The sequence below is a fragment of the Phocoena phocoena genome, chromosome 12 (genome assembly GCF_963924675.1).
Source record: "Phocoena phocoena chromosome 12, mPhoPho1.1, whole genome shotgun sequence".
In the NCBI taxonomy this organism is placed as follows: Eukaryota; Metazoa; Chordata; class Mammalia; order Artiodactyla; family Phocoenidae; genus Phocoena; species Phocoena phocoena.
In genome coordinates this window covers 67,186,951-67,209,249 of record NC_089230.1, presented here as the reverse complement: position 1 = coordinate 67,209,249, position 22,299 = coordinate 67,186,951, and the positions used below count along the sequence as shown (strand labels likewise).

At 44.0% G+C, this 22,299-nt stretch overlaps 1 non-coding gene across 1 annotated transcript; it reads left to right on the top strand.

Moving 5' to 3' along the window:
• Positions 1 to 19,734: 19,734 nt before the first annotated feature.
• On the top strand, positions 19,735 to 19,840 carry LOC136132377 (U6 spliceosomal RNA). Its single transcript, XR_010656457.1, has one exon. It is a non-coding gene; the product is annotated as a U6 spliceosomal RNA (small nuclear RNA).
• Positions 19,841 to 22,299: the final 2,459 nt, after the last annotated feature.

Below are 22,299 nucleotides of genomic sequence, written 5' to 3'. Positions count from 1 at the left end.
TATCTTCCTGGTGGGCAGGTCCACATCTGGTGGTGTGTTTTGGGGTGTCTGTGGACTTATTATGATTTTAGGCAGCCTCTCTGCTAATGGGTGGGGTTGTGTTCCTGTCTTGCTAGTTGTTTGGCATAGGATGTCCAGCACTGTAGCCTGCTGGTCGTTGAGTGAAGCTGGGTGCTGGTGTTAAGATGGAGATCTCTGGGAGATTTTCGCCATTTGATATTATGTGGAGCTGGGAGGTCTCTTGTGGACCAGTGTCCTGAAGTTGGCTCTCACACCTCAGAGGCAAAGCACTGACTCCTGGTTGGAGCACCAAGAGCCTTTCATCCACACGGCTCAGAATAAAAGGGAGAAAAAGTAGAAAGAAAGAATTAGTAGAAGTAGAAAGAAAGAAAGAAAGGAGGTAGGGAGGGAGGGAGGGAGGGAGGAAGGAATGAAGGAAGATGGGAAGGAAGGAAAAAAAGAAAGAAAGAAGATAAAGTAAAATAAAATAAAGTAAGATAAAATATAATAAAGTTATTAAAATAAAAAAATAATTATTAAGAGAAAAAAAACGGACGGATAGAACCCTAGGACAAATGGTGGAAGCAAAGCTATACAGACAAAATCTCACACAGAAGCATACAGATACACACTCACAAAAAGAAGAAAAGGGGAAAAAATTATAACTCTTGCTCTCAAATTCCACCCCCTTAATTTGGGATGATTCGTTGTCTATTCAGGTATTCCACAGATGCAGGGTACATCAAGTTGATTGTGGAGCTTTAATCCGTTGCTCCTGAGGCTGCTGGGAGAGATTTCCCTTTCTCTTCTTTGTTCTCACAGCTCGCGGGGGCTCAGCTTTGGATTTGGCCCTGCCTCTGCGTGTAGGTCGCGGGAGGGCGTCTGTTCTTCGCTCAGACAAGACGGGGTTAAAGGAGCCGCTGATTCGGGGGCTCTGGCTCACTCAGGCCGGGGGGAGGGAGGGGAACGGAGTGCGGGGCGAGCCTGCTGCGGCAGAGGCCACCGTGACGTTGCACCAGCCTGAGGCCGCTGTGCGTTCTCCCGGGGAAGTTGTCCCTGGATCACGGGACCCTGGCAGTGGCGGGCTGCACAGGCTCCCGGGAGGTGTGTGGATAGTGACCTGTGCTTGCACACAGGCTTCTTGGTGGCGGCAGCAGCCTTAGCGTCTCATGCCCGTTTCTGGGGTCCGCGCTGATAGCCGCGGCTCGCGCCCGTCTCTGGAGCTCTTTTAAGCGGCGCCCTTAATCTCCTCTCCTTGCGCACCAGAAAACAAAGAGGGAAGAGAAAGTCTCTTGCCTCTTCGGCAGGTCCAGACTTTTCCCTGGACTCCCTCCCGTCTAGCCGTGGCGCACTAACCCACTGCAGGCTGTGTTCACGCCGCCAACCCCAGTCCTCTCCCTGCGCTCCGACCGAAGCCCGAGCCTCAGCTCCCAGCCCCGCCCGCCCCGGTGGGGGAGGAGACAAGCCTCTCGGGCTGGTGAGTGCCGGTCGGCCCTGATCCTCTGTGCGGGAATCTCTCCGCTTTGCCCTCCGCACGCCTCTGGCTGCGCTCTCCGCTGCAGCTCCGAAGCTTTCCGCCTCCGCCACCCGCAGTCTCCGCCCGCGAAGGGGCTTCCTAGTGTGTGAAAACCTTTCCTCCTTCACGGCTCCCTCCCACTGGTGCAGGTCCCGTCCCTATCCTTTTGTCTCTATTTATTCTTTTTTCTTTTTCCCTACCCAGATACGTGGGGGGTTTCTTGCCTTTTGGGAGGTCTGAGGTCGTCTGTCAGCGTTCAGTAGGTGTTCTGTACGAGTTGTTCCACGTGTAGATGTATTTCTGGTGTATCTGTCGGGAGGAAGATGATCTCCGCGTCTTACTCTTCCGCCATCTTCCCGGAAGTTGAAATGGAATCTTAAACCAGTCAATGAGGTGTCATTTGATAAGCGCTAGCTAGCTAATCTGCCTGGTTGGCCCCTGCTGTCCCCTAGAGGAAAGTAATCTTGCAATAACCAACCTGCTTTTTTACCTAGTGTTCCCACTCCCTTCTGCCTGTAACAGTCTTTTATTTTGTACCACTCCTCGGAGCTCCTTTCTAGCTTCTTGCTAGACTGAACGCTGCCTGATTCATGAATTGAATAAAGTCAATAAGAGCTTCAAAATTTACTTATTTGAATTTTGTTTTTTAACACTGTAGATAGTTTTTCTTTTCCTTTGATGCTTGATCAAAGACTCTGCTATGGGGGCTTCCCTGGTGGCACAGTGGTTGAGCGTCTGCCTGCAGATGCAGGGGACACGGGTTCGTGACCCAGTCCCGGAAGATCCCACATGCTGCGGCTAGGCCCGTGAGCCATGGCCGCTGAGCCTGCGCATCCGGAGCCTGTGCTCCGCAACGGGAGAGGCCACAGCAGTGAGAGGCCGGCGTACCGCAAAAAAAAAAAAAAAAAAAAAAAAGACTCTGCTATAATCTACAGGCCAGAGTTTGTGTCTTCAACCAGGAGGGACAGTCACAGAGCCTCGTGGAAAAGGACAGCAACTTTCAGAGCATATTGGTAGATGGAGTCAGGATTTCTAGGATTCTTTATAGTTGAAAAGCAAAAAGTTTTCATCAAACTGCTAAACCAAGATCTAACAGAACAAGAATTCATTACACAGAATGGAACGAATTGATGGGGGAAATGTTATTGAAGTTATTTGGAATATTGTTGATTTGTGTTAATGTTCTATTTCCTGGATATGTAAGGAAGCCCTTTCTTCTTCTTCTTATGCTATCTGTAATTCACAATAATTTTGTAAATTCTGCTGTTGTAAACCAAAATGAGACACTTAAAAATGATATATGGGGCTCCCCTGGTGGCCCAGTGGTTGAGAGTGTGCCTGCTGATGCAGGGGACACGGGTTCGTGCCCCGGTCCGGGAAGATTCCACGTGCCGCGGAGCGGCTGGGCCCGTGAGCCATGGCCGCTGAACCTGCGCATCCGGAGCCTGTGCTCCGCAACGGGAGAGGCCACGACAGTGAGAGGCCCGCGTACCGCAAAGAAAAAAAGAAAAAAAAAAAAAGATATATAAGTCTTACTGACACAATTCCCCTCCTCCGAATTCAGAAACTCTTACACAATATCCTTACTTCCCATGGCAATATAGTGGCATAGGGTCACTAACAATATGCCTTCCCAGGGAGCTCCCTGGTGGCCTAGTGTTTAGAATTACGGGCTTTCACTGCTGTTCCCTAGGTTCAGTCCCTGGTCAGGAAACTGAGATCCTGCAAGCCACAGAGCACGGCCAAAAAAAAAAAGTATATATATATATATATATATATATATATATATATATATATATATATGCAAACACACACACACACACACACACACGTGTATCTTCCCTTCACAGATATAGAGAACAATTGAGAGGTTATCGGTGGCGGGGAGAGGGGCAAAAATGGGGAGGACTGGTAGGTACAAACTATTGGGTATAAGACCCAATATGTATTCAAGTATGTATTGTACAACATGGGGAATATAGCCAATATTTTGTAATAACTGTAAATGGAATATAACCTTTAAAATTGTATTAACATTTTTTAATTCAAAATTAAAAAACATTTAAAAAAAAAAAGACTATGTCTTCTTTTTTACCAGAATATAATTGGAAAAATCAATTCTACAATCAAGGCCTTGCCTGGAATGGTGTAGTTGAGAATGATGTTCCGTTAACTAGGGGTGACAAGCCATTTTAAAGAACAAAGTTTGGCTGTACTTATGAAGCCAATGGCTACAAAGTCCTCCCAGGAAAACTGACCTGGGACTAGTTTATAGGATCCAGCATCACAGGTAGCAAGGAAGGTCACTTCCAGGCAGGTCTTTGGGGTAGTTTTTGAAACTTCAGGAAGAGAAATTCACCCAAATATATAGGTACTTGCAGGTACCTACCTTAAACCAGCCAGAAGAACCTAGAATTGTTTAAGAATTAAATTGGCATGAGACACATCAACAGGAAAAAATCAAACAAAAGTTTAATAACATGTATACATGGGAGAGACCCAGGAAAATTGAGTAACTCACCAAAATGACTTAAACCCTCACCTTAAATACCATCTTCAGCTAAAGATGAAAGAGGATGTTGCAGGCAGCTCATTTGGGACCTCAAAGGGGAGACAGGCAATTCACTTGGAGATGAAAAAGCAAATATTTGGTAAACAAATGTTTGCTGGGTCCTATAGAGACAATGGGACACAGAGAGGAATTTTAACAAACAGATTTTGCTAGGATCCTTCCTGTCCATACACCTAATTCATACTACAGTGATCTACGGTGATATCTCCCTTCCCAGAACAGGTCCTCTAACTTCATTCTTTTAGGCAGTTAGGGGGAAGTTCAAGAGTTCTTCCTGAGTCCTTCAGGCCTTGATGGTTTTCAGCTCAAAATAATCCGCGTGCCAAAGAGAGACATTTTGGGGTGGCAAGTTTTGCTCCCCTATAATAGCAAATAAAAGTTGCTTTTAAAAGTTCAATCTAAGATTCCTTATAATTTCCAGGCCGAAGTTTATTTGGAATCATTCAATACTCTATGGCTCTAGATTTTCGCAAAGCAGGCTGAAGGAGGCCTCTTTGGTGAATTAACACTCTTGACGCACCTAGTTCAGTAATCAAGAATAACCTTGGGCTTCCCTGGTGGCGCAGTGGTTGAGAGTCCGCCTGCCGATGCAGGGGACGCGGGTTCGTGCCCCGGTCCGGGAACATCCCACATGCCGCGGAGCGGCTGGGCCTGTGAACCATGGCCGCTGAGCCTGCGCTCCGCAATGGGAGAGTCCACGGCAGTGAGACGCCCGCGTACCGCAAAAAAAAAAAAAAAAAAAAAAAAGAATAATCTTGTTGATCAAGAATAATCTTTCTTTGAAATTATGTATGATCACAGGGGAAGGAAGACTGTCAGGAAAAGCTGTCAAACTTTGAAATGGGCAAAAGATATTACTGGAGGTCCTTTCAACAGAAGGCTAAGTCTTGTCCAGTGAACCCTCCAGGGATTTTCTGATCCTCTAGGGATGTGGTTTGGATTATCTTTGTTTTTGTTTTGTTTTGTTTTGATGTGGAGAGTGGTAAATATGTTCTTTTATTGTATTTTTTCTTTTTTTTTATATTGGAGTATATTTGATTTACAATGTTGTGTTAGTTTCAGGGGTACAGCAAAGTGACTTAGCTATACATATACATATATCTATTCTTTTTCATATTCTTTTCCCATATAAGTTATTACAGAGTATTGAGTAAGAGTTCCCTGTGCTATACAGTAGGTCCTTGTTGATTATCTATTTTATGTGTAGTAGTGTGTATATGTTAATCCCAAACTCCTAATTTATCCCTCCCCACCTTGCCTTTCCACTTTGATAACCATAAGTTTGTTTTCTAAGTCTGTTAGTCTAATTTCTGTTTTGCAAATAAGTTCATTTACCATTTTTTTAGATTCCACATATAAGTGATATCATATGATATTTGTCCTTCTCTGTCTGGCTTCACGTAGAATTCTCTAGGTCCATCCATGTTGCTGCAAATGGCATTATTTCATTCTTTTTTTTATGGCTGAGTGATATTCCATTGTATATAGGTACCACATCTTCTTTATCCATTCGTCTGTCAATGGGCATTTAGGTTGCTTCCATGTCTTGGCTATTGTAAATAGTGCTGCAATGAACATTGGGGTGCATGTATGTTTTAGAAGTATGGTTTTCTCCAGATATATCCCCAGGAGTGGGATTACTAGATCATATAGTAGCCCTATTTTTAGTTTTTTAAGGAACCTCCATACTGTTCTCCATAGTGGCTATACCAATTTACATTCCCACCAACAGTGTAGGAGGGTTGATTGTCTTTGACCAGGCTATTTTACGACTCTGTGAAAGGTAGATATTAACATGTAGAAAACTGAGAGTAATGCATATCTTTCCTGTCCATAGCTATGCAAATTATTCCTTTCGTCAACTGGGAAATATAAATCTCTGTAAATCAAATCTTCATTTGAACCAGTTATAACATCCTACTGGTCCCCTCACTAATTAATGAGTTAAACAAAATCTTTGACACATGTTCATTTTATAGTTATATGAGTCATGATTCAATCCTCTTATATAAATCAGCCTAAAGCACTTTAAATAAACACATGTTGGAAACAGTTCAACATACAGAAATAAAGGCAGAATGTGTGATGTCTCCAGAGGTCAATATAAGCTAAGCACGATTAGATACGTAACTGATAGTGACTTGCTGATCTGAAGAGCCAAAGTAGCAAATAGGGAACATTCTGGAGTTGAGTACATGAAAAACCTCAGGCCACGAGGGCACTGAGGGAGACTTTAGATGGCTTTTTTTTTGGCCGCACTGTGTGGCCTGCGGGATCTTAGTTCCCCAACCAGGGATCAAACCCGTGCCCCCTGCAGTGGAAGCTCAGAGTCTTAACCACTGGACCGCCAGGCAAGTCCCTAAATGGCTTTTTGATGCTCAGATTAGAAAATGTCTTTCTTTCTTATATGGAGGACCCTGGACTAGCTCCAGGGGCCAGGAGCCTGGACATAACCAAAGAGCAAATCCGGATGGCCTCACACATGCATTTCTTAACCTTTTCTCTGTAGCTTAGCAGAGAGCTGGCTCAGTAGGTCTGGGTTAGCTCTGTGGGAGGAACAGGCTGATACCAGCCGCTGAGCCTTCCCAACAAGGCCACTTCTTCCTCTACCAGGAAGTTCCCATGGCAGAACCAGAGGGCAAGGGCCCTGTCTTGGGAGGGCCCTGGCCAACCATGCCCAACCCAACTCAGGGGGATCATGACGGCTAAGAAAGCCATGTGCATTTTGCTACTTCCCTGCTTGTAAGTGCTCTTAATAAAAAAATGTTTTTCCCATTAACACCACATGGCTCTGCTGTAGAGTATCTGTGCCCTCTCTGCAGGACACAGACATGGGAGGAGTTGTCAAGAGGACATGGGCCTGAGAGAACCAGCTGGGGCCAGCCCCCAGATTCAGGAAGGCAGAGGAGTTAGGAAGCAGAATCAAGCCTTACTGGGGATCCAGACTGACTTACCCAAGTATTGGATTTCCAGACCAATTTTAAAAACCACTGTGTTTTTTGGTTTCTTTCTTTCTTTCTTTGGTTTTGTTTTGTTTTACCAAACCCTCCTTTCCCTTTACTCAGTACACCAGTCTCCTCTTTTTCCCACTCCCCTTTTTATTCCTCAATCATCATGCCCTTCCCTACATCAACGTAAGGCAGCCAGGGTAGTAACTTCTTCCACGGAGAAAGGACCAGGCAGTTGGGGCTCGCTTACTTTCTCATTGCCTCTTCTAGGCTCTGCAAGTGTCCCCTTGGCTGCCGCCCTCAGAACCAGCCAACACTCCACACCATAGGCACTCACTGACTGAGAGGGTCAGCTTCAGACACCATGCTCCCAACTGCTCCCGGACGATGACCCCAGGCCCACATTAACTGTTTTCGAGTTGCTCCCTCTAGTACATTCTCTAGCTACATGCCCACCAATAATTCTCTGGCTCTGAGTTCAGTGCCTAAATGTGGTTTCCCAGCATGGATTGGACTGGACCTTGCCAGGTTAGGAATTAGGCATAAGTAAAAGAACAAAGGAAAGGAGTCTGTTGAAACAATGACAAGAAGCATCCCTGATACAACAGTGTATTACTCACTGTATTGCCTAGCCTACAAATTCAGCTGCTGCTGTAATCAAGACATTTAAAGATCAACAAATAAGATAGAAAAGTAAAAGTTCAGAGGCAAATAGTCCAGGCTGATGGGGGTATCTGCTCCATATGATGGCCTTTCTGTCTTGTTGCTCCTTCTTAGCGTGTGGTCCTTAGATGCATGGTTAAAATTGGGTTGCCTCTAAGATTGTGGCCCAGGCCACCGGGAGAGGCAAAGAGAAGAAATGAAAGGCAAGCATTTTCACTAGTGACACAAGAGCTGTACTCATCATTTTTTTTTTTTTTTTTTTTTTTTTTTTTTGCGGTACGCGGGCCTCCCACTGCTGTGGCCTCTCCCGTTGCGGAGCACAGGCTCCAGACGCGCAGGCTCAGCGGCCATGGCTCACTGGCCCAGCCGCTCCGCGGCATGTGGGATCCTCCCGGACCGGGGCACCAACCCGTGTCCCCTGCATTGGCAGGCGGACTCCCAACCACTGCGCCATCAGGGAAACCCCTGTACTCATCACTTTTATTCACATTCCATTGGCAAGAACTTGGCCACGTAGCCACTCCTAGCTGTGAGGAGTCTGAGAAATGCAGCCTCTAGCTGAGTCACCTTCTGTGTAGCTAAAACTCCATCGCTATGGGAAAAAAGGAGAATAAACTGGGGGGAACACTCAACAGTCTGCCAAACTCCCCAGTTTTGCTTTCCATCTTAGGAATCAGGTAGCAGTGACCTGAATCGCAACTTCTATTCCTATAAACCCCTTTTGCTGGGGTTTACTGGGCCCCTTTCCTCCTTGGCCCACTTTATATGTAGAGCTAAACATTCCAGGTCGGTCAGAGCATCCAGACTAAAGAGAGAGGGGACAAAATGTCAGTCAGACCATTAATCTGAGGCATGTTGAGAAGGCTGTGGTATTTATGGCGAGCATCCACCCCCTTCTGCATCGCTATTTCAATTCAGGTCAGAGTCCTTGATCCCTAGGTCTTTTAAAGCCCATCTGTAATGTGCACTCTCTTTGTCATTTCCCTGTGGCCCCTTCCCTGTTGAACCACCAATCCCACTAAAAGCACTTAGATTATTTAATTCAAGTTATTTAATATAGCAATGACAATAGGCTATCTGGAGACTACCCACCATCTATACTGAAATTTGCATGATTTGTGGGAAGTCTAAATTAACAGGAAGCTTCTGGTTACCTAGAGTTGACTTTTTTTAACAGTGTAAATCTTGTGATCTGAACAGACCTTGTTGATATCCCTGACTAAGATTTTAATCATCAGTGAGGCATATCTGTTTTGCTCATCACTTAGAACATTAGCTGGTAAACAGTAGGTGCTCAATAAATATTTAGTAAATGAATAAATGAACCTATTAAATGCCCAATGCTTTTATTTCCTAAGGAAGATAATGTATAAATTTGTTTACATTTTTGTCTAAGTTTAATTTCAAAATATTCTAAAATATTATAAACAATTTCAGATCCTCATGTATTAATACATCTTGGGAAAATCTTTAACAACAATGCTTGAAACAAAAATTATTTATGACTAGTATTGATTTAATTTTTTAAACACCATACCATAATTGCCCCAATTTTCTCACCTTGAAAGTTCATCCACATCCAAACCATCCTGTTTAACTCTTTTCCTCCATAAAAAAGTTTTCCTGATCACAACAGCTCATTCTAAGCCCTTTTCGCTGTGTACTGATAACACTTATTCTATACCTCTTAACTTGAGCATTTCATTTTCTGCTGCCTAAAATATTTGGCTACTTATTTCCCATATACTGTATGGGTCTTCTTTCTCTAAGGACATCTTTTAATCACAACATTACTCAGCACAAGACTTTGTATACTGTTGGCTGAAAAATTACATTCCTTTTTGATTCTTTTTCTTTTTCTTTTTTTTTTCTCTTCTGCACAGCTTGCAGGGGAATCTTAGTACCCCAACCAGGGATTGAACCCTGGCCATGGCAGTGAAAGCACCAAGTCCTAAACACTGGACCACCAGGGAACTCCCCTCCTTTTTGATTCTTTATTTCTCATAATTATGACAAAATAATAACTGTTTCATGAATGCTTAGACCATTTATCTCATGATTCTCTGAACAATCCCTCAAACACTTGGCCAAAATCCTTGGAATATTGGGCCCCCTGGTCTCCTTCCTGTGAGGCAACCACTACTTCCTGCTTTGGTAAGCTCTTTCCAGCAGGAGCCACAAGAGGCTTTTAAAATGTGGTTTTTGGTTTAAACTCATTAGAAGTTATGAATATAAACTAGCAATGAAAAATCAGTAAGAAAAAACACATGTATAATCCCCCAACCTTGAAAAAGAGAACAGGGACTTCCCTGGTGGTGCGGTGGTTAAGAATCCACCTGCCAATGCAGGAGACATGGGTTCGAGCCCTGGTCCGGGAGGATCCCACAGGCTGCAGAGCAACTAAGCCCGTGCTCCACAACTGCTGAGCCCGCGAGCCATAACTACTGAAGCCTGTGCTCTGCAACGAGAAGCCACCACAATGAGAAGCCCGCGCACCACAATGAAGAGTAGCCCCCGCTCGCCGCAACTATAGAAAGCCCGCGCACAGCAACGAAGACCCAACACAGCCAAAAGTAAATAAATAAATTTATAAAAAAAAGAAAAAGAGAATGAAGTAAGACAGCACTAAAGATTTCTGTTTTTTAAAACTACCATAGTTTGCTATGTTAGATAACCTGAATTTTTGCATCAGGCTAGCACTACAAATGAGAAGAGCACTTATGAAGTACACAGTATTTTCAGCACAGTCATGGACATATTGGGTGACTTTGTACATGTTTTGACTTACTGTACTGCAATCTCTCACTTAGAGATAACCCCTCTAAGTTATAGATCCATCTAGGACTAGGAATAAATAACAAGTATCTCTAAAGCACTGGGTTAACGAAAAGGGTAATATCACAGAAATAATACGCAACAACATCCTCAGCAAGTGACCCACGGAAAACCAATAGATAGTTTAAGATAAAAAATAGTCCAAAGTAGTTGCTCTCAACCACTATTTCAGCCCACCCAGTGGGTGGCCTTGGGAAAAGTGAAGGGAGCTCATTAATCCATATACGTATGGTATCTGCAAAAAATAAAGGCGTGACCAAAGCAGGTTTAAACAGAAATGTATTATCTCACAAGACAAGAAGTCTAGGTGACAGGGTTGTTGGATTTAGTGGCATCACCAAAAACCTGGGCTATTTCCTTCCCTCCTTATTTTTCCTCTGGCCATCTTACCCACCCTTACAATATGGCTGCCAATAGCAACAAGTTTCCTCATTCATATCCAGTGGGAGAGAAAGAGGGAAAACTTTTTCCCAGATCAAAGAAGATAAGCCCTACACTTCAGTCTGACTGGGCCAAGTAAAGCCCTAAGTCCATCCCTGGACCAGTTACATCTACCAGGTTAAAACATGCTCTGATTGGCTTAGACTAATCAGGACATTCTTCTGGACTGGAAATGGGACAGATGCTTGAACAACCCCCAGGTTCTGATTCAGGAAGAAAGAAAACAGGGTGAATGCTGGCTCTGCCACCAATGGTGGCCACAGGTGTGAAGCATCCGGAGACTGAACACATTACATGCCTTTGTTGCTGTTTCCAAATGCCCTAGTGGATCCTGTGATTTAAAAAATGCAGACCCATTCTGGAAGTGTTTGGGAAGTGCAGATGAATGCATAATGGCCTTCAGCCATGTCTTTTCTCTACAAAGAGGTATTAAAATTATGACTATAATCATCTGATTAGAAAGGAAAGAAGGAAGGCAGGCTCTGTGTGTTGTTAACCTTTGAATTACACTGCAGTTCCTGTGGGAGAGTCACCGCGGCACTGTCGCCCTCTACTGGAATCATAGCAAAATTGTTGAACTTTTTATTTGTTTCCAAGTCTGTTTTTAACCGAAATGCATAGGCTTCTAGGTTCAATTCTAACTTCGCAAAAAGTTGCCTAGTTTCTTGTTGATAGACTGTGATATGCTTGTCATGGCTCCAGGGGAATCGTTGTGGAGAAAAGAGGAAATTCTATGAGATCAATCCAGGCCTAAAGCCACAGAAACCATGAGGAACCCCTTAGGGGGTCTGCTGGGTTAGAAGAGGGCATGCAAATGTGGGGTTCCCTCAGCAGCATTACGTGGTCTGAGGGCTGAATGTAAAACACGAGGACTTTTTCTGCTGTCTCCAAAGCAACCCAACTACTGAATAATTGTAGTTTGCAATTGAATGGTCCTTTGGCATTTACGAAACATTTTTACATGATTCATTTGGTCCCAAGAATGAGCTCTGGAAGCAGGCATAGCAGGTTACTACCTCCACTTCATCAATGAGGAACCTGAGGCCCCAAGACATTAAGTTATTTTCCCCAGGACACGTGGTTAATAAATAGGAAAATTTGTGCTTTCAATCCCAGGGCCTGTGCTTTTCCATTGACTCTATACCCTCTTCTCCCTTCCTGGCTGTTCTGTAAAGTGATTTTATTATCTTACTTAACATGTTTCCCAAGGCATTTTGATAACAACTCAGATCTTTTTAAATTTCATTTATTTATTTATTTTTTATACAGCAGGTTCTTATTAGTTACCTATTTTATACATATTAGTGTATAGATGTCAGTCCCAATCTCCCAATTTATCCCACCACCATCACCACCACACCCCTCACCCTGCTTTCCCCCTTTGGTGTCCATACGTTTGTTCTCTACATCTGTGTCTCTATTTCTGCCTTGCAAACTGTTTCATCTGTAACATCTGTAACATTTTTCTAGATTCCACATACATGTGTTAATATACGATATTTGTTTTCCTCTTTCTGACTTACTTCACTCTGTATGACAGTCTCTAGGTCCATCCACGTCTCTACAAATGACCCAATTTCATTCCTTTTTGTGGCTGAGCAATATTCCATTGTATATATGTACCACATCTTCTTTATCCGTTCGTCTGTCGATGGGCATTTAGGTTGCTTCCATGACCTGGCTATTGTAAATAGAGCTGCAATGAACATTGGGGTGCATGTGTCTTTTTGAATTATAGCTTTCTCTGGGTATATGTCCAGTAGTAGGATTGCTGGGTCATATGGTAATTCTATTTTTAGTTTTTTAAGGACCTTCCATAGTGTTCTCCATAGTGGCTGTATCAATTTACTTTCCCACCAACAGTGCAAGAGGGTTCCCACAACTCAGATCTTCTAGTTAATTAGTTCTAGATTATTTCCTGCTAATTAGAGGAGCTGATTCATTTGAATGAAATAGAGGGTTTTTGGCGATGGTAAGAATGAATTCTTTGAATGAAAAGTCACATTTGGAACTATTCAACTGTTGAAGAAAAGAATGTAATTTAATTGTATGACAAAATAAACAAGAGGCTTAAAATGAACTCATGGGTAAATGTACAACAGAAAAGGACAGTTGGGCAATTTAATATATGACTATTCTAGGGGTGGCAAAAATTTCCATTCTAGGTTCTTTGGCTGGTCTAATAAGTAAATTGACATAAGACAGATTAACAAGAGAAAACCAAATTTAGTTTTGACAAGAGTCCCACAAAAATTTGAGACCTAAAGGCAAGTTGGGCAACTGAGGCTTATTATATGCCGTCCTGAGTCAAGGATTGGAATAGGGGCCCGGGGTCTTCAAAGGGGAGGAGGATAATTCACAAGAAGATAAGAAGAGCAGGTGTTTGACGTATCAGATGTTCACCCTGCCATGAAGATAGGTCATTCAGATAAAACGTTATCTCTGGTAGTATCTCTCTTTCAGGACCAGGCCTGTTATCTAAATTCTTTTAGGCAGTTAAGGGAAAGGTAAAAGTTTTCCCTTAGTCTGCTGGGTCTTGATTACCTTCAGCTCAAAATAATCCACGTGTCAAATTGGACTATTTGGGGGTGCCCTATTCTGCTCCCCCTCACTATTTAACCTTTTTCAGCATGTCACTATCTCCTTTTTTTCCATTTTTTTTTTTTTTCCGTCATGCATCATGTGGGATCTTAGTTCCCTGACCAGGGGTCAAGCCCGTGCCCCCTGCAGGGGAAGCAAGAAGTCTTAAGCACTGGACCACCGGGGAAGTCCCAGCATGTCACTATCTTGGCTCACAGATTAACTTTGGTTGCATATAATTTCTTAAAGTAATTTAACATAAATTCCATTTTTTCTTTGAATCCGTTGAAAAAAATTTTTAAATAGCAAACTTCAGAGTGTATTCATTTGTTGCCATGTTTCCAAATGATTTGGTTCCTTGCTTTAAGGAGAGAGAAGCCACTGGAGATCTTTAAGAGTCAGTGACACAAAGGATTTTTGTAGATTTGTGTCCACCTTCTGCCCTCTGAGGGTTAGGGTTAGGATTTCTCTGGGGGCTTCTGCAATCACCCTGCCACCCCACCGGGAGACCACCCAGGACAGCTCAGAGGTGAACATCACAGGTGTGTGGAGGATTGCAGCCCTTGACCGTTGGTGGCCCAAGTGTACAGAATCATGACTCTTCCAGCGGGCATAGGTGTTGGGACTCCCCCAGGTTAACCTACCTCACTTACCACCAGAAGATGGATCCAGATGGGTTATTTGGTTTTAGTTGCTTTTTCCAAGTGGCTATAAAGTCAAAGGAGGTTCTTGTTTTATTGGTTCCATTTAGTTACAACTAGTATTTCCTGGTTTTAGTCAGTGCTGGAGATAGAGCTGGCCAATCCCTGGTGACTGTGGGATTGGAGCCGTGACTCCTGCTTCTAATTGTTCTGTAGAAAATGCAAAAGAGAGCAATGCCAGTGGTTTTCTCAGTTGATTCTTGAAGCGTATAGTCAGTCGTTTCAGGAGTTGCTGAATGAAGTTTCATCTAACTTTAGAATTTTCACAGTTCACGCTCTGAAACCTCATTGTTAGGGGCATATAATTTTTAGACATGGTTCGTTTGCTTAAAAACCACATTTTACTTTCAGGTCCATTTATAGGCGTTAACTGGTTGTCCCTAGTAATTGTTTTTTTAATTGAAGTATAGTTGATTTACAATGTTTCAGGTGTACGGCAAAGTGATTCAGTTATACATATACATATGTGTGTATATATATGTATAACTTTTTCAGATTCGTTTCCATTATAGGTTATTACAAGATACTGAATATAGTTCCCTGTGCTATACAGTAGGTCCTTGTTGTTTACCTATTTTATATATCGTAGTGTGTATCTGTTAATCTGAATTTATCCCTCCCCCCTGCCACCTAGTAATTTTTAAATGGAAAGGAAAAAGGAAAGCTGGGCTGCCCATCCCCGCCTGTCCACACCCAGTCTTGCAAACGGCTTCCCCAACTCGGTTATTCACGACCTCTCAGACAGAAGGAGGTGGGCCCTGAAGTACCTTAGGATTCTATAAGAAGCAAGTCCAGACCGTCCAGGCACTGAGGACAGAGACATTGAGTAAATGACCAAATGCCTTGGGTGTGGAGAGGCTCTCTTCTTAGCAGTCAATGCCATGGGGCATTTCCCACCTCCGTGGGACACCACGCTGTGTGTCCTTAGAAAGGCAGCCACATGTAGGAGCTCACTGGATTTTGTTCCAGCTGGTTAGAGGTTTTGATTGTTTTGCAAATACAAAGTTTACCCCAAGAATACGGCTGACTCAACCGTCTCAGTGCAAACCTCCAGGAAGACCAAAAAGGGAAATCATTAAGATTTTAGGCAAACTTTCAGCTTCCTTCTGTTACATCTAGTAGATAACATGCCAAAGAATTTGAATATAGCAACCCTCCCACGAGGAAAGAAAGGCTGTGGATGAAGACATTTACTGTACAGTGGGCGGCTAGGAGGAGGTATGATGACAAGTGCTTAGAAAGGCAGATGGCACAATAGTAACAGCTCGGATTTGAGCTAGTTTGACCTGGGTTCAAATCCCAGTGCTGCCATGTATACCTGGGTGGCTTCTGGGTGTAAACCTGCCCAGGCTTCAAGTTCTTCACCTGCAAAATGGAAAGACATCAACTGCACTTACTTCTTAGGGAGGTAAATGAGTTAATAAACAAAGCGTGTGCGACATGTAAAATGTTCCACTGTAGTCTCTCAAGGGAAAACTGTGAAGCTGTGATAGATCCCACCACCACCTTGCCCTTACAGCTTTAAGGTAACATTCTCTCATTTGCTTCTCACACCAACCCTAGGAGGTCGGCTAGGTAGGAATTAGTGCCTCCGCTTTACAGCTAAGGAAACTAAGAGCCCAGGGATGTTCTCCACCGTAAAATGGAACAATTAAAAGCCCATCAGGATTGCCTCATCTCTAAATTGTAGACATGCCTTTTCAAACCAAGCCTATTTTCTTCATTTGATTGCAACTGATAGATAACAACTTTTTTAAACTGCATGAATTTTGCTTCATCCTACCAACTTCTACAAATTCTTTATTCCTGTCCCGCCCCTAGGTTCTTCAGAACCATTTTTTTTTTTGATTCTGTATATATACGCGTTAGCATACAGTATTTGTTTTTCTCTTTCTGACTTACTTCACCCTGTATGACAGACTCTGGGTCCATCCACCTCCATACAAATAACTCAGTTTCGTTTCTTTTTATGGCTGAGTAATATTCCACTGTATATATGTGCCACATCTTCTTTATCCATCCATCTGTCGATGTAGTCCAGGGACTTCTTGATGAGCGTGTTTCTGTGCTGCTAAGTCAGGCACACACACCTGCACACCTGCCAGTTTCTTTGCTTATGAGTTATAAAGTCATTATTTGTTTATTTAACTTATTTATTTTAATTATTATAAGAGGCTTTACTTCTCCAAACTGGAAACAATCCAAATATCTATCACAGGAGAATGGATAAAGAAATCACAATTTATTCCAACAATGGGCTACTTCTCAGCAGCAAACAGGAATGAACTACAGATACATGTTAACTACATGAATTCATCTCAAAAATGTTACGTAGAGTGAAAAAACATGAAAGGGTGCCTACCTTATACTACCATTTATATGCAGTTTTAGAAATGACAGAGCAAATCTAACGGTGATACAGAACCTTAGCTGTCGGGTCATGGGGAGGTGAACATGAGGACTGACTGGAAATGGGATGCGAGGAGGCTTTATGAGGTGTCAGAAATGGTCTATCTTTCAACGGGAAGGTGGGTTAAAGGTTATATACACTAAAATTCATTGCACGGTACACTTAAGGTCAGCGCATGTAAATCATGTCCAATAAAAACTGTCAGCTGTAGGTTATGTAATAATTGTTTATTAAAAGGTAGCTTTTCCAGAAATACAGATATGACTAGACATGCCAACTATTTAGATGTCCATATTCATGCGGACTATTGACTAACGTTCAATAGACGAGAGCCGGATAATTTGGTAGAAGACAACAGATACCTTTGTTCTTGGATACTACGGCCTTAAGGTAAGCAGTAACTTGAATCAAATTGTCCAGACTAGTAACTCATTTAGTGACACATTGTTATTCACAATGTTGTTTTTAAATGTAGTCTTTTTTCTTTTATTAAGAAAGAACTCCAGCTACTTATCTCACTCCGGTATTCTTCTTATTTTCAATACATGTCTATCATATGTGCTTACTGACTCGATTTCTTAAAAATATTCAAACTCAGAAGAACCTCTCCTCTCCTCTGTGATCACATTTATATCCCTTCAGCCAGCAGGACATCTCAAAACAATGTACTATTGTTGACGATGAGGATGGGGGTAACTGGGCAAACACTCCACCACTCCTGGGAAGACAACTAAGGAGGTGAATCACCCTGGAGGCCGTGTGCTGCCCTCTTGAATCTGGTGATCAATCTCCCCTTAGAGTGTGCAGAGGACAGGGGGCAGCCGGTGGAATTGGGGGCTTTGGGACTCCGCAGTCTACCCCAAGGAGAATTGCTCAGATTTACCACCCCCATTGCTTGCCCCCCAAATCGGCAGAGCTGGAGGGAAAGGGAGAAACCCTACCCTCTCCTAAAATAAACAGCGGTGGGGACTCACTGCCCAGGCCCTATTTCTAGGCACAGAAACATTCCAAGTCTCTCTGAGTTCAGCTGTAACAGAAGCTCCTGGCATTACCACAATGCTTTAGAAAGCCCCATTTCTCTCCGCCTCACACTTGAGGTAGAACAGGAGGGAGGGACAGGCAGGGAGGGAGAAGGCAAAGGCTAAGTATTTCGTTCTCAGATATGAGCTTCCTCACAATTCCCAGCTGGTGCTTAATGGAAACCGGTGGGTGTGCTCTTGCCTAGTATGGCAGGAACTGCTCTTTCCTACGCTCTATGCTTTCCCTTTCTTCCAGACTTCCCTGTTTGGGGCTAGGTATATGTCTATTCAGAATAAGTACATTTCCCAGCATTCTCTGCAGGTGGATGTGACCAAGGGACCAAGTTCTGGCCAATGGAAAGTGTGTGGCAGCCTCCTCGAACTTTCCTTGAAAGCTAGCCAGCATGCCCTTTTTCTCCTTTATCCCCTTAAGCTTCCTGCTTCTCCAGTGGCAGAAATGATGGCTAAAGCTCTTGCCACCATCTTAGATCATGAGGTCAAGGGTCACACTCTAGGGCCACACGCCATGAGCTGGGAGGAGCCTGAGTTTTCAGTCCCTGAGGACTGCATGGAGCAGAGCTGCTATACCACGCTGGACTGCCACTTCCAGACTTCTTTCTTCTTAAGCCCATGTTCTGTCGCTCGTAGCTGAGTCTAATTGAAACTGAGGCAGGTGACATTCAGCAAGTCACTGAAAGCAAATGCATCAACCTGGATGGTATTCAGTGACGCCAAGCAAATTTTTTCAAAGGACTTCTCCTGAGGCCAGAAACATACTCTACGATGCTCAGTGAAAAGCATGATTCAGTGAAGAATCCTGAGAGGTGGGCCGTCATCTTCCAACTTCACAGAGAACCTGTGCAGTCTGGGTGTTCACAGGTGTCCCAGTGGGTCAGAGGGCTGAGAGGATGAAATCTGTAGCCAAAGTGACAAGTCTCAACCCAGGTCACGTGCTGTCACCAACTGCATGTAATTCGATGCATATTAACTAATTTGAATTCTATAACCAGCAGAAGAGGATATCTGGGCAGGCACTTTTCCTTTAAAAACTAGCTGTCTCACATGATGCCTGTTACTCAACCTCTCCGGGTCTTTTTATCTGCAAAATGAAGGGCGAGACATCCCCCTAGAAAGGTGGTCCCCAAAAGCTCCGTGTGGCCTCTCCCGTTGCGGAGCACAGGCTCCGGACGCGCAGGCTCAGCGGCCATGGCTCACGGGCCCAGCCGCTCCGCGGCACGTGGGATCTTCCCGGACCGGGGCACGAACCCGCGTCCCCTGCATCAGCAGGCAGACTCTCAACCACCGCGCCACCAGGGAAGCCCTATGGGGTGGTTTTAAATGTTTTCATCTAGCAAAGTTAAAAGTTGGCAACGCTCTTCCTCCCCTTCTTCCCTCTCCTTTCCTTCTCTTCCTTCTTCCTTCTCCTCTCCTTTGTCTACTTCTTATTTTTCTGGCCCAGCACTGGGCTGAGTACTTCAGACACTTTAACTCAGTCCTCACACCCATCCCAAGAGGCCAAAATTATCACCTTCTTTTTTTTCAAATGGAGAAACTAAAACTCAGAGGGTAGTAGATTACTCAAGGGCACACAGCTGGCAAAATGCATTCACTTAATCTCTAGTTTCCTGCCTGCATATTGAACAGGAATAAGATTTGCAACAGGTAAGAGCAAATGACATGACGTAAGTAAAGCATCTTTTTTTTCTAATTGCAAAGCTATAAGGCAATATCTTTGAAACAATTTCTCTACAAACAGGAGAGTTAAAAAAAATGTTCTGTAAAAAATATACCTGTGTCCTTATGTGTAAACAGTGTAACTATGAAGAATATCTTAGTTTGAGGAAGTTTATTACATTTTTGCAATAGTTGAGGCACAGCTGTCTCCTGCTTCTCCAACATCTCAATTAAAAAAAGAAAATAATCAAGGAAAACAGTGAAATTAAAATTAAACAAATACAAACGCCTAAGGTTTTTGGAGAGAAAAATGACCATAATCTGTGTGTAGCACAGCATCTAGAGCATAGTGGGTACTTACAAACGGTAGCTTTCGTGTCGCTTCAGCAGCACATATACTAAAATCAGAACAATACAGAGAAAATTAGCATGGCCCCTGCTCAAGGATGACAAGCAAATTTGTGAACCGTTCATATTTTTTATGTATAACAAAATCACTTTGCTATATAGCAGAAACTAACACATTGTAAATCAACTATACTTCAATTAAAGAAAAAAAAGAACGACAACAAAAAAACCCAGTAGCTTTCATTAATTCCTTCTGTCAGTACTTACTGAGCATCTAACATGTGCCAAACACCGTTATGTACCCTGAGATACAGCAGCTAAGAAAATAGACAAAAACCCTTCTCCCTGGAGCTGACGTTCTAGGGCTTGTTACCTCTGTGATTACATCCTCTGCTACAGCTTTCACCCAGGTGTACTCTCTCTGCTCACAGGAGGAAGGAGAGAGGTTCGTGGCCATGCTCCACTCTGCAGCCCTTCCGATGCCACGGCAGCGCAGACATGGGGGAGAAGAGGTGCTCTCTGGGGGAAAAGGAAAGGTGACGGGAGGAGGACCTGGATAAAGGCTGGAGGCTAGAAGAGTCTGGCAACCGGAGGACCGGGACCTGGGGTTGGAATATTCCTCCCAGCAGTTTGGGCAAATCTGATGTCAGAGCAGAAAACCAAAGCTCTGTGGGTGGTGGTGCCTGCCTGTCCCTCCCACCCCCGGCCTCCATTCCACCCATGCCAGGAGGCTAGGTACCTTCTGGACTGATGGGAGGAATGTTGATAGGAGAAGATGGAAACTTCCCTTGGGCCCTTTGTGTCTCGGACCCCAGAGCTTTATAGGAGGAAAACGTAAAAAGTGAAAAGATTTTAGGGCCAGAAGTTCCATTTCTGGCCTGTAACTTGCCATCTTTACCTCTTACTGCCTTTAAACCCTACTTCACTGGATCCTTGGAAGGATTAAAGGACTGGGTTCCTGTAAAAGCACCTGCTCATAGTAGGTTAAGTATCCCTGTTGGGCTGGTTTGTTTGCCCAAGATTGGGATGAACAGATCGCTGGGAAGAGGATGCCCTCCCTCAGTGCCCTCCCTCACTTTCTGGCTGGGTCCACAGCCCAGTCCCCACACACTCTGCTCATTCCTGCTCTCCTATCTCCCACGGTCCTCCCCCAGAGCAGACCCTGAAGCACCCCCAGAGAGCCCCTTGTATCCCAGGGAACCCAGTTTGCAAACTATGCAAAACTCTCCCAGAGAAATTTATTTCAGACTTTAGTACCAGCCTTTAAAAAAGAGTTAATGTTATTAACAACAAAAACCAAAAAAAGAGTTGTGAGTACAAGAAAACCAGGAACTCTGGGGATGGGCTCAGGCACTGAGATTTTTTTCAACAGCTCCCCAGGTGACTAAACCAGGGCTGGGAAGCATGGATTAAGGAGAATAATCACAACATAGAGGAAGTGCGTCAGTGCACAAATGCATAAGATGCTTTGGAAACACAGGTGAGTTAAAAATAAATTAAGCCTGGGCAAGGAAGAGGATGTCAGGAAAAGTCACAAAGGGGAGGTGACATCTGAGCTCAACTTTAAATGAGGGAAGGTGGTCTCTAGGGCCTCCCTACTTGAGATATGGTCTGCAGACCAGCAGCACTGATGTCTCCAGGACGCTTGTTAGAAACGCATAATCCTAGGTCCCCTCCCAAACCTACTGAATGATGAACTGCATTTTAACAAGGTCTACAGGGACTTCCCTGGGGGTCCAGGGGGTAAGATTCCGCGCTCCTAATGCAGGGGGCCCGGGTTCGATCCCTGGTTGGAGAACTAGATCCTGCATGCATGCCACAACTAAGAGTCCGCATGCCGTAACTAAAGATCCCATGGGCCACAACTGAGACCCGGCACAGCCAAAATAAATAATTTTAAAAGTTTAAAAAATAAAAGTTTATTAACAGGGTCTCCAGGTTACTCATAGGCACATTAAAGTGTGAGATGCCTTGGGCTAAATGCACAAGGCGAAGTGCATTTGCCATCATAAACCTGGCCAGTTTAGATTCATCAATGGTTTCCTACACCTGAGGTTGGTTTTTCTATTTATCTTTTAAACCCCAAACGTAATGTTCTCAAGGGTTGACCCGAATGCCATTCCATGATGACATCTGCAGGTCTGAAGGTGAGGACTGAGTGTTTTAGTCAATCCGCTAGTGGGGAATGTATTTATACTACAGGTGTGGACACTCTTCGATGGCTCTGGAGGTTGGACAGGCTGGAATGTAGGGCCCTTCTCGCACCAGATTTAGCTCTCAGTGCAGATAGACCAGTGTACTCGCCCTCAGACACATGTTGGGCACACAGCCTTCCTTGTGGGTACCATTTTAACTTGTGTCACATTTCTTAGGGACTGGTGGGGAGTTGGGGGTGGGTAGGACCCTCTGAATGGCTGCACGTCCCACAGGCCAGCTTCCAGCCTCAAGGAGCCAACCCCGTGTTCTAGTTTAATTCCAGGTTCCAACTGGGTGTAGGGATAACTCCAGGCCGGCATGTTTCAGCACAACCCAGGCCAATTTGGGTTTTATTTTCAGCCCCTTCTCTGTCCATCTAAGTAAGGAAATAAATCA